Genomic DNA, 13304 nt, shown 5'->3' with positions numbered 1-13304 from the left:
TCTGAAAAAGAATGGGAACCATTTATATTATATTTGCAGAAACAAAGAAAGTCAATAGACTTGATGGCAGGATTTAAATAAACATTCACATTATTAGTATTAGAAAATGTTTAGAAAATAGTGAAATATTATAGTGTATTTACTTTTATGTTTTTAGGCTTGATGTTATGTTAGGAGATAGCAAAGTGGGTGAAAAGAGAAACAAACCAGAAGCGGAAGTTGGGGGAAGCCCTGGAGGGGAGGGAGGGGGGAATATATAGTAAATGTTATGAAATTGAGATGTATGTAATGAATGAAAAAGAAAAATGAATATTTTTTTTAAAATAACATGATATGTCCCCCACCAGAGGTCTTGCCCCTCCCCCATTCACCGCAGCAGGAGTATGGCAAGTCAGTAATGTCACATGACATAATAATAATAATAATAATAATAATAATAATAATAATAATAAATTTTATTTATATCCCGCCCTCCCCAGCCGAAGCCAGGCTCAGGGCGGCTAACAACAATAAAACAGTACAAATGTACAGCACAAACAACACTCTAAAATCATTCATTATAAAATTAAAATTAGTAAACATAGGTTTACTAATGTAAATCAAAAAGGATGGTTTTTTAAAAGGTTGTTTTTGTGTTCACGAACTCTTAACTAAGTAACAGTAAGAGCTCTTAACTTAAGGTAAAGGGACCCCTGACCATTAGGTCCAGTCGTGGCCGACTCTGGGGTTGCGGTGCTCATCTTGCTTTACTGGCCGAGGGAGCCAGCGTACAGCTTCCGGGTCATGTGGCCAGCATGACTAAGCCGCTTCTGGCAAACCAGAGCAGTGCACGGAAACGCCGTTTACCTTCCCACCGGAGTGATACCTATTTATCTACTTGCTCTTTGACATGCTTTCGAACTGCTAGGTTGGCAGGAGCTGGGACCGAGCAACGGGAGCTCACCCCGTCGCAGGGATTTGAACCGCCGACCTTCTGATCGGCAAGTCCTAGGCACTGTGGTTTAACCCACAGTGCCACCCGCGTTCCTGCTCTTAACTTACAAAAGAGCTAATGCTGAATTATTCACTTTTAAGTCCCACTGAGTACACTGGGGCTTACTCCCAAGTAAGTGGGTATAGCAGAGGTTCAGGGGAAATTTGGTCCATCAGCGACCCATGAGCTTCATTCATGTGGTCCACAGAGTGCCTGTATAAACACAGTAAAAAAACAACAACATATAGCACAGCATATTAAATTGTTACAGCAGGACGAATAATCATTACGTGGTCCCCAAGACCCTCAGCAATTTTCAAGTGGTTTGCGTGGGGGAGTTTGCATACCACTGGAGTGCAGGATTGCAGCTTTAATCCTTACATTAAAAATATAAAATCTGTAAGAAGCTAGAACCCATGATCTGCCCACAACTCAGATTTGCAAAGATCGGGACGCAGCTGCTCTCACAGCTTTGCAAGACATATAACATTCTTTTTCTCTCTTCCTTAAAAAATAAAATAAAAAATCTTTTCCATTCCTAGTTGTTCATCTCCTGCTAATTCAGTGAGAAAGAGCTGCTGCTGGACTTGTGACAAATGGGATTACAAAGATGGTTTATTCAGCCATTGTATTGTGTCTAAGAGGTCTTTCTAGAAGCTAAACCCGTCGCTGCTGTGGGAAGCACTAATTGCCCATTTGCTGTAGTAACCTTTTAAACTGGACAGCATCTCCTATCTGATTTAATTTTGACAACTCTCTCTTTTTAAATCAAAAGTGTGCTTGCAAGGAAAGCAAAGTGTGAAGCACTTTATATTGCTAGAAGAGACCTGCTCTTCTTTATAGAGTTTGAACGGTAAAAAAAACCAGGGTGGAAGCAATTCCTGTTTTATTCACATTATGTCTCCTTGCTGGGTGGGAATCAGCTGAAGAGAGCATATTGTGCATGCAGATGCAAAGCATCCAGTACAATTGTCATTCACAATTTTCTTTTTGGGGGGTGTGCACCCTCATATGTTCCCTTGGGAATATGTTCAAGTTCAATAATTTCGCACAAGCATATCATAGTTTTCTCTGAATATTAGTAATGTATTCCTCACAAAAGAGCATGTGAAAGATCATATGAAACATGGAAATTATCAGATAAGGAAACATTGGAAAAAATGAATAAAATGCTAACTGAATGCAGCCTTAGGTTGCATTCACACAGCAATTTATTCCGTTTCCCTGTTTCTGCATTATATTGGAGCTTCCATACAACCTAAAATCTGCTTTTGGAAATCTAGCAGGACCTATTGGAAGCTTAGCACTCATTTCCATGTTAATAGCTTCCAGGAAAATATGTGTTTACAACCCCCATGAACCCAGAAAATCATAGGAGTACAGTGATGAAATTTTGGGTGATGTACCGGCATACAGTTCTTTTCATCCATTTTTCATGTGTGAATCACGAAGGAACAGAAGCGTGCAATTTTAGAAAGGGTGGGGATTAACTACCTTGTCCAATTATGTTCGTTGTTGCACCATACCACACCCATAAACTTTAGTGTGGCACGCTGGTATAAACGCCACAGTTCCACAATGCAACAAGTATTTCAGTGCGAAAGAAACATTAGAAAACAGAATATTTCCCTATGTGTGAATGTTCTCTTAGTCTTCAATTGCTGCATCTCCAGTGCCCCTCTCTTCCTCCTCTTCTATCTGGGTTTCTACTGCATGTTTCACCCCTACACTGCTAGTTCCAGCCTCCGTCATTTGCTTTGCAGCGAGCCCAGCTGAGCCACCAGACTGAACAGCACTGCACTCCAAACTGGTGTCCTGACATGGTCTTCCCTGGGATTGGAATTGGTTGCGTGAGAGGGGTAGGGATTGGTGGGTATGGAGAGCACTAACGGAGCTTGCAGCACAGCCCTGGTGGCCCTCACAAATGCCCAATTCTGTTTCTCTGGCAATGCAGATGCAGATGCCTCCTCAGACAGCTCATGGCATCTAGCGTATTGAAGCCGGCATTTGGGCAAAGAATCCCAGCTTCTTGATTCTGCAGGCTGGGGGGTTCCCCTAAGAGCCAGCAAGACACATGGGCCCTAGCTGCTGGGGATGGTTGATGGAGATGAGGTCCGCGACCGCAGCCCACCTGAGAAGGGGTGAACAGCCATTGCTGTGTGTGATTGTACCCGGCTCAGAGTCAGGCTAGGTCTCTCTAAGTCTGCAGCTGTGGAGGTGTAAATTGAGATGTTGAATGCCTGTGAATGGGAGCCACTTCCTTTGCTGCATTTCTAAATTCACGTTTTGAAGACTCGTGTCAGGAAGTTGTCAGAAAATAGCTGGAGTATAGAAGAACTGGCTTTGTACTTGGGAAATGCTCAGTCAGAGAGTCGTAAATGGCATAGAAGGATTTACTCCAGAAGAGTTGTCAGATGTGTGTGTCTCACTGATTTAATTATCAAAAACATAGGTTTGGAAAAAGGCCTTCTTATTTACATTTGACATTTCAAGCAAAAGAATAATCAAGGAGTATTTCTTAAGAATACTCTGTCCCAATGTTTTATACAATGTGGTATAGCCTGCAAAAAGTTTGTGATGTCCATTATGGAGCTAATGGATACTGGGGTTTTTTAAGAAAATACAGTGGAATATTGTGCTGTGATGCACATGGATTAAACTGAGGCTGTGTACCCATTTACACCAGCTCTAGCTCTCTCACACCATTGGCTTTTGAATCCATGTACACACAATGTATCAGGGACTGGACAGAGGAGGAATGGTGGAGACTGCCTCCCTTCGTGACCCTTCCAGAGAAGAGGAAGACAGTATAGATTTACAGCAGTGGTTTGCGGGAGATCACAGCGCAGAGGCTGAAGAGGGGGAAAGTTGGGAGATGATGGCAAAGGAGGAGGCAGAGGCAGAGCAGCTGGCTGACACGTTATCACTAGAAAGCATTCCAGACCCACCATCTCCCAGAACCTGGCAAGCATTGAAAGTAGGAGAGCAAAGGGCTCGAAGACAAATGGTCCTAAGCGTCCACTGTAAGGTGGGTGGTGCTGTTGACGATTGAGGAGAGAAGGGGAGTGGAGATTACTCAGAGCAGCGCCATTACTCCAAGAGGCTGCATTTCTAAGCCTCCCTCTGTGAATATTGAATAAAAGACATTGATAAGAGTTTCCTTGTCTATCTATTCCTGGCAGCCTACTGTGGGGGGATCGGATTCCCTGATGCCTGACGCAATGATACCCACAATGCAGAGCTGTCTTGTAGTTTCTTAATAAACATTGCTGTTTGACGCATTTCCCCACAATCCAGAGGATTGGGGAAGCTAGACAGGTAATGCACACCAGATGCAAGGCATTCCCACCCCATCTCTGGTGCGTTCAGCAACATGAAAAAATGACTTGAAACACAGAGGGGAACAGCCTTCCTGCGTTTTAAGCTGCTAATGTGAACATAGCCTGAGTGTTACATAGCAAAATCCAGAAACCTTTGAGATGCGTATACCTAGTGGTTTTCAAGATAAAGCTCTGGTGCTGTTGCAAGTTGTTTTGCTATGTTCCGCACTTCCATAACTGAAGGGCTGGCACTCCAATTGTTGGGGGACAATTCCCTTTGTCCCTGACCTCCGGCTATGGCTGAGGGAAGTTGGAGTCCAGCAATATAGCCAGAGATTAGCCACTCTGCCGTGAACATTAGCATTAAGTAATGAAAAAGATAGAGCAGATAAATGGTCAGGAAGCGAGGCAGTGCAAGACCTGTGTCCAGAATTGCGAGAATTGCACCTCTTTAAAGATAAAGTCTTTCTTGCGAGAAAACCAGAAATGAAGCCTTGATCAGGAAATGCAAGAGGATGTGATGCAGACTGTGCTTCTTCCTTGTAAAATATAACAGGAGAGTGTGCAAAAAGCCACTGGTCTGGGTGTATTGTTAACGTTCATGGTCCACAATAACATCACAGTATGTGATTGACTTACCTTTCTATTGGAGCGATAGCAAGTTAATGTTGCCTGGCAGGCAGTTTTACAATGAATCTTGGAGGACACAAGATGTAATTTTTTTTACCCTTTTATGAATTTCTTTTCATTTTTTTATGTGGCAGCGCGGTGGTGGTGGAGAGAGCAGAGGGGAAAGTAGACAGATCTCGAGAGAGAAAAATACAGATCATACCAGATGGTTTTTGCGTGTGCAATGTGTTTGTTTTTGGCTAAGTGATCTGCTTACATAGTAAAGTGTGGCTTTATGTAAGACGTAACAAATATTAACCAGGCAAAATTTTCAGAAAGTTGAAAAATTCAAAGAGTAGAATTAATAGTGAAAGATATTCCCACTGGGAGGTGTTCCTTACTGCTAGAAATTCAATTTGGCAGGTGCCAGTTTTTTCAGAAGTCTTCATCTCTTCTTTATTCTACTTGCTACACACACACAGGTACAAAGTTGTATTAACTGTTTAAGCAGCATAAATTGCCCCTCTGAAAATAGAAATATTCGACTCTTGATACTGTATACTGCCAGATTTTATTCTGCAGTGACAGCTAATCACAGTTATAAATGGCATTTTGTTAGACATCAATTGGAGTTTCTCGACTGTAGCTACCGTTTTTCGTACCGATGCTGAGGATACAGAATCGTTAAAAAAATTAAACTTTAAGACCAGGACAGGTCCTTTCATGTAATATTTTAAAATAATCAAGTCAAATGGTATGAGTTATGAGTACATTCAGGCTGCTTAGTAGATGCCTTTAAAGGAACAAAGAACCCAAGGATCTTTCCTCTGTCATCTGGCTGTCAGTGTGTACGGGTACCTGGGGTGAAACTGACAGTTTAAAGAAAGCGCAGGTTAGACTTGATGTATAGGAGAGATGCCTGCACTCCACTGCGTTGCCAGTCGCATCCATCTTTCTTTGGTGGACCAGTAGTTCTGCCAAGTGCAGAATCCCAAAGGATGCATCTACAATTACCTTAGTGATAAAAAAACACCCCACCAAAAACCTGTTAGTTGTCTAACGTGTCTGGAAGGACTTCATTTTTCTCTGCAGTTACAGAAAGACCAAAGAAAGGCAGCTGAAGGGGTTATAATGTGTGACAGCAGGGTCTCCCCCCCACACACTTTTTTTTACAGTAAACCATTACACTAATAAGAGGAAAATGCCAGACTGTGCAATATTTGTATCTCTGAGAACACCAAGCATTCATAGCGACAACTCAAATTCAAGGGAATCCAAGCTTGTATCTAAGGATATTTCCAATTTAAATTGGATGAAATCATCAGAACTAAACTTCTTATGACTTCTGTCAAATATTCTGCCGAGCAATAGGGGCAGTGACAATTTGCTGATCCCATTGGATCTTCCTCTTCCTCTTCTAGATGTATCCTGTTCATTTCTTAGCCTGGGCAGGGAGTTCTTTGTTTCTCTAACCAAAATAAAGACACTCTGATGTTGACTCTTTCCAGGGCTTTGTTTGGCTGGAACTTGCCAGAACACAGTGCAGCGGTACCTCGGGTTAAGTACTTAATTTGTTCCGGAGGTCCGTTCTTAACCTGAAACTGTTCTTAACCTGAAGCACCACTTTATCTAATGGGGCCTCCTGCTGCCACTGCGCTGCTGCTGCTCAATTTCTGTTCTCATCCTGAAGCAAAGTTCTTAACCCGAGGTACTATTTCTGGGTCAGTGGAGTCTGTAACCTGAAGCGTATTTAACCTGAAGCGTATGTAGCCCGAGGTACCACTGTACTTCTCAGGTGAGTTCCACCACCTCTCAGGTGGCGCCATTCCCATTCCATGAGAACAAGGAAGGCGTTCATAGTCAGTTCCGGCACCTCTTTTTCTAGAAAAGCAACACTGGTTACTTCCAACCCAAGATCGTTCTAGTGCTGCTTAGAGCACATTTTGCAACAACGACTGGAAACAGAATTCTAAGGTTCACGTAGTGAATCATCCAGCAATGTCCTTCTCCATGGCTAGGATGTGCCTACAATGTTTACTCATATGTAAGTCTTGTTAAGCAAAATTTTCTGGCAAAGTTAATTCAAATTTAAAATTTAATTCCAAAGCTTGCACCCAGGGCATTCTAACAGAAAACACTTGATGTCCAGTCACTACATGCCTCTAGTGCTATTTTTCTAGAAAAAGAGGTGCCAGAACTCACCATGAACACCTCCCTTGTTCTGATATAATGGCAATGGCACCTACCTGAGTGGTGCCGAAACTGAGTTCCAGCGAGTTCTGGCTGAAAAGAAGCCCCACGTGCCTTACTCCTCAGGGCAAACAGACTTGGAGATAGGACCTGTGAGGAAGACCATAATAAAAGACTTGGGGGTACGACCTCTGAGGAAGACCATAATGAAAATGGAAACACCAAGATTTTGAAGGAAATTATGTTTATGATTATTTATTCTCTATACAGTGGTACCTCGGGTTACATACGCTTCAGGTTACATACGCTTCAGGTTACAGACTCCGCTAACCCATAAATACTGCTTCAGGTTAAGAACTTTGCTTCAGGATGAGAACAGAAATCGTGTGGTGGCGGCGCGGCAGCAGCAGGAGGCTCCATTAGCTAAAGTGGTGCTTCAGGTTAAGAACAGTTTCAGGTTAAGAACGAATTAAGTACTTAACCCGAGGTACCACTGTATATATATTTTTAAAATCTGAAATGATCCCATGGTTTCAACTGTAGCAGCCAAATGGAACTTGCAGTTATATCTGCATGCATGAAGTGGTTTTGAGAAGGTAGTCTATACAAGAAGGTTAATGTTTTAGAAAGCTATCTTCAAGCTCTGAATATTTTACACAGGTTTGCACTATGTAGCTTTTATTGCATCAGCCAATGACAAGTTATATTCTGTCATGAAATTTACATGTTTGGCTGGAAAGTGGCATCTGATAATTATAGTTGCCTTATATGAACAAACCAGGAGTTGCCTTATATGAACAAACCAGGAGTTGGTCAACACTCTCAAAAGGCAAAGGTTAATTATACATAGAAAATGGCCTTAGAATGCAAAATACACTGCAGGTCCCTGTGTGCAGACATAATCACTTTAAGTTTATCTTACATTTATGAACATCCTGTATTCTGCAAGTTATTAATCTAAGAATAACACACCCTGAGCACCTAACAGCAGCAAAATTCTGAGTGCAACATAAATATGAACCTTTGTTCTATATCATCCTTGTAAAAGACATTCATTTTTGTAAAGTATGGATGATCAAGTTGTACATCTCTCTGTGTTACTAAAGAAACGATAGTGCTGCCATGCAGTTCTTCTACATTCTTGCTTTCAAATAATTAACAATCAAATAATTTAACATTCTGTAAAATCTGCAGTCTGGTTAGTTGGGGCACCTTTGTAGGTGATCAAAAGGGTTTTAGTTGATTAATCTAACCAATCAATCACTCAATCAATCAATCAATCAATCAATCACTTAAATACCACAACATAAATAAATGCATAATACATGCATGAATGTACTGTTTCCTAAGCTTATACATGAGATCCAAACTTCATGATCAGCAAAACCACATGCTGTAGGCGGGGGAATCAACAGCTCTGGTTTAAGTTACTTACTGAAGGGAAGGGTAGCTTGCACACTGCATTATAATCTTCTAGTTGGTTTCTTATCATGGATGCTGTAGGACACAAATTTGCATTTCTAAAAATAGCAACTGGAACATAAATGAGCTGAGCAAACAGATGCATATTATAGCATTGTAGCTATTCGATGACATGTGGCCTTGAGCTGACACTAAGATTTCAGCTGTAGTATTTAAAAAAGTAGCCATTTTGGATCAAATCATAAAAAATATTGATGCGTATAAGTCTAATTGGAGTAATGACCTTCAATTTGGGCATTTCTTTTACACTAATCTCACTAACTTTGATTTAAAAAAAAAAGTAATAGAAACATGGAATTCTGACATGAGCAGGTCTAATTGCAATAATAATGCCAATAGTGCAGGATTTTTAGGTTAATCTCTTGCTTCTTGGTTAATCATCTGAAAGGGGTTAAATATTTTACTGATGAGGGTACTCTGTTTTAACAATGTTTAACAAGTTGACTCTCAGCAAAAACCAGAACCATGAACATTTGTAAAATCCAACTATTTGAGCTTTTGTAGTATTTTTCATTTTTTTTTACATTGCAAGCCAAACTTTGCTTCCTAAAGTTAGACTTACAATCTCTTACTGCCTTTATTGCAACCAGCTGCTTTTTAAATAATAGTATTGATTTCTTTTATATAAACAGTCTGCTGTTCAGGCTGTGAGGGTGTATGCAGTGCTCATTTTGGCCCTGAGGCCCATTACAAATCATTTTCACCGATATTCAATGGAATCTAAAGTTTTATTATTTTCTCCTGTGAGGAGGAATGATGATTTCTGATCCTCTCCATGCTTTTTCTGGCCTTTCTAAATTACGTGCTTCCTCTCTGGAAAGAAAAACGACAACAACAACTGGTTTGGGTTTGTTTATTTTTAAAATATAGATAGGGATGCGGTTGGCGCAGTGGTCGGCGGTTCGAATCCCTGTGACCGGGTGAGCTCCCATTTCTCTGTCCCTGCTCCTGCCAACCTAGCAGTTCGAAAGCACACCAAAAAAGTGCAAGTAGATAAATAGGTACCGCTCTGGCGAGAACGTAAAGGGCATTTCCGTGCGCTGCTCTGGTTCGCCAGAAGCGGCTTAGTCATGCTGGCCACATGACCTGGAAAAACTGTCTGCAGACAAACGCCAGCTGTAAAGCAAGATGAGCGCCACAACACCAGAGTTGCCTGTGACTGGACTTAACTGTCAGGGGTCCTTTACCTTTTACCTTTTATTGTAGATGGGGCCAAGCTTAGCTTTAATTCAACTTTGCATGCCATGCTCTGTATGTGCCCTGGGATTTCTATTTATGTACTAGATGAAATAGACTGAGCCCTGGCTATGAATCAGAATCTACATTTGTTTCAGCTTATTAGTTTTCTCAAACGATTCCATTCCAAAAACAAGAACTGAGAGATGGGAACATTTACCTCTGGATTTCTGAGGAAAGCAGATTACATTTTATGAAAACATTATCATGCCATTAAAACCAGCGACCTTGGTATTATCTGTATGATAGTTTCTAATGCCTTTCTGTGCATCATTTCATCTCTCCTAATGAACATTATATTAGTTCAGCTTGCAAAGAGTTGGGTGTGGTGGGGTTTTTTGTGGAGGGGGGGTGTTGCAAATAAATGCTGGATTCTGCTATTTGCGACTTCCTGCACTTATGAGCATGCATTCTCTGAAGTTTCTGTTCCTTGAAAATCGCTCTCAGCAAATGATTGTGTGATTCCTCTTTAAGCATAACAATCTGTAATGCATGTTTACGTTATCAAACACGCAGGAGCCAATTTGCCACCACAGACAGAACATTCAGCTTAGCAGGACAAGTTTTTGCATTCATTATACTGCGCCGGCTGAGAGACAATGTTTTGTTTTTAATTTCACCTACCACCTTAAGCAGCAATGGAGTTTAATCCCAAACCAGAGTGGTTATGTTGCAGAGCTGCTAGAAAGCCTCAGGTTCAGTTCTTAGCAACTCCAGATGATAAAGGAGACAGAGGGGACAGGTGATGGTAAGACCTTTTTCCAAGACTCTGGAGAACCAAGGTGAGTCCGAGTAGACAACCCTGAGCTAGATGAACATACAGCCAGATCTAGTATAAGACAGTTCCCTCTGTTCTACAGTCAGGGTGCTCATTCATTCATTATGCTACGATAGCTCTGTATATTGTTTTAATACATTTTGCTAGACACCATGGAGATTTTATCTGAAGGGCAGTTTATAACAAAATATTTTATACCACCACCACAGGCTTAACAACAACAACAATTTTATTATTTCTATCCCACCCATCTGACTGCATTACCGCAGCCACTCTAGACAGCTTCCAACATACCGTATTTTTTGCTCTATAAGACTCACTTTTTCCCTCCTAAAAAGTAAGGGGAAATGTGTGTGCGTCTTATGGAGTGAATGCAGGCTGCGCAGCTATCTCAGAAGCCAGAACAGCAAGAGGGATAGCTGCTTTCACTGCGCAGCGATCCCTCTTGCTGTTCTGGCTTCTGAGATTCAGAATATTTTTTTTTCTTGTTTTCCTCCTCCAAAAACTAGGAGTGTCTTGTGGTCTGGTGCGTCTTATAGAGCGAAAAATATGGTGTATAAAAACATAATAAAACCATTCACGTTAAAAGACTTCCCTATACAGGGCTGCATTCAGACGTCTTCTAAAGGTTATAGAGTTACTTCTCTCCTCGACATCTGATGGGATGGCAGCAACCATCAAGGTGGGTGCCACTACCAAGAAGGCCCTCTGCCTGGTTCCCTGTAGCTTCACTTTTTGCAGTGAGGGAACTGCCAGAAGAGGGTTCTGCTTGAGGGGAGCTTCCATCAGCCAAAGGAGAATATGGATTTTTGCTATTTCCCCCTGCAGTTCCTTGGAAATCTACTCTGGACAGCTGAGGGGGGGACCCTACAGGATGGGACACTACTGATTGCGGTTGGAGGGGGTCTTGACAAAGGTTACCCCCCTCTCCTCACCAGCAGAATCTCTTCCCTGGATTAAAAAGCCTTTCATGGGCAGAAGGCGAAGTCCGGATACAACCCTCTATGTTGACTCCATGCTGAATTAAATGCAGGAAATGTGGTAGAAATGATACCACTCATTTAGTGGGCCTTGCCTTCAAAATGAGTAATCAAGGCCATCTAAATTCAATTTCATATATCCAAATCCTTATCCTATTCTATTACTAAAGATCTGGACATGTTGCCATCTTTTAGAGTTAGAGTTAAACGTTTAAGCAACAAAATGGAAGACTTAAATGTAATTGAAAGGAGCAAATGGGGAATATGAAATGCTGAACTAGAGAAGACACTGAAGACACTGTATTTTTTTTTTCATAGGACAGCTTCCCTAAGTCGCTGCTGTGACGCTCATCATACCGACAGATTTATTCACATTTATACTAGCGAGAGAGATGTGGTATGTAGGATTGCTCCCAGGTGCTTGGTTTCTCTATTTCAGCTTGTGAGTAAATCCTGCCCATTGTATCATTCTGTAAATCAAAGCCGAAACTTTTGTGTGAATAACTGCTCAAGAAAGGGTATGAGGCTTATATAGGCAGGGTGGTGACGAACATAGTAAAGTGATGGACCTTGGAGGTCTAGATTTGAACCCAAGTCCAGTTAAGGATTTGCTGAGTGATCTTCGACAAGATACCAGGCAGTGCCCCATTTGAACTAGTAGTGACCAGTTCTATTTTTCTAGGAAAAGAGGTGCTGGAACTCACCATGTAAGCCTCCCTTGCTCTCTTATAATGGCAATGGCGCCCACCTGAATGGTTCTGGAACTGAGTTCCAGCAAGTTCCAGATAATAATAATAAAGCCCTGGTAGTGACATACCCAAGGGGGCTGATGTGACAAGAGATGAGGCTTGCAAATCAATTTCCATAGCAAAAATAAATACTGAAGGAAACCATGATTGGCTTGTTATCTCTATTTGCAGCTTGCATAAATTAGGATTAATGAATTGGCAATTGTCATGAAGGACAAACACCCCCCCAAACAACATTCTCAGTATTTATTTAGGTTGCAATCTCTCTCGAATTCTTTAGTGCAATTGCATCCCTTTGACTCATTAGTTTAGTTGTAGGTGTATTAAATCAAGAGTGAGAATTGCCTCTTCAGAATATGGCTGTTACATTTCCTGTGAGGTTTTTCTATTTTCTTCTTCCTACCCCTTGAAGCATTTGCTCCCACAAACAGTGAGAGTTTACTTCAATTTCACAGATTCCTCCTTGACTTCTGGATGTACCTGTGACAGTTGTAATGATAAACCATAACTTATGTGAAAGTAAGATCTGCCTTCAGCTTTCCACATTATTCTCTCTTCCTCTTTTACATGCAAATGAAGATTTGTATCTTCCACTTTTGATTTTAAACTAACCACAGTGCCGCATGATATTCAAACCTGGGGAGACTGTGGTTTGTTTATACTATAGTTCTTGAGAAGCCAGGATCAAACAGTAGTTCCGGATTTGAAACCATAGTTTAAACAAACCATTTCCCCAAATCAAGTGCCAAAGACAACTGTGGTTAGTTTTTGAACTCTGCAACAGCTTTCCAGCATCTTCCTCTAGTGTACAAATAACTTCTGTTTATACAGGTTTTTTAAAAACACACACACGCAGAACCAAGAATGCACACCAATCAGCTGCCTTGAATGATTTTAAAGAAAGAGACAACTCTCATCCCATCATAGGAATTATGGAAGAAAGTGAATCCCTTTACTCCCCCACAAAAAGCCGCACATAGACATATT

Source organism: Podarcis cretensis (assembly GCF_951804945.1).
Source record: "Podarcis cretensis genome assembly, chromosome: 11".
In the NCBI taxonomy this organism is placed as follows: Eukaryota; Metazoa; Chordata; class Lepidosauria; order Squamata; family Lacertidae; genus Podarcis; species Podarcis cretensis.
The sequence above is the reverse complement of the archived record's forward strand: the minus strand, read 5'-3'. Positions refer to the sequence as shown.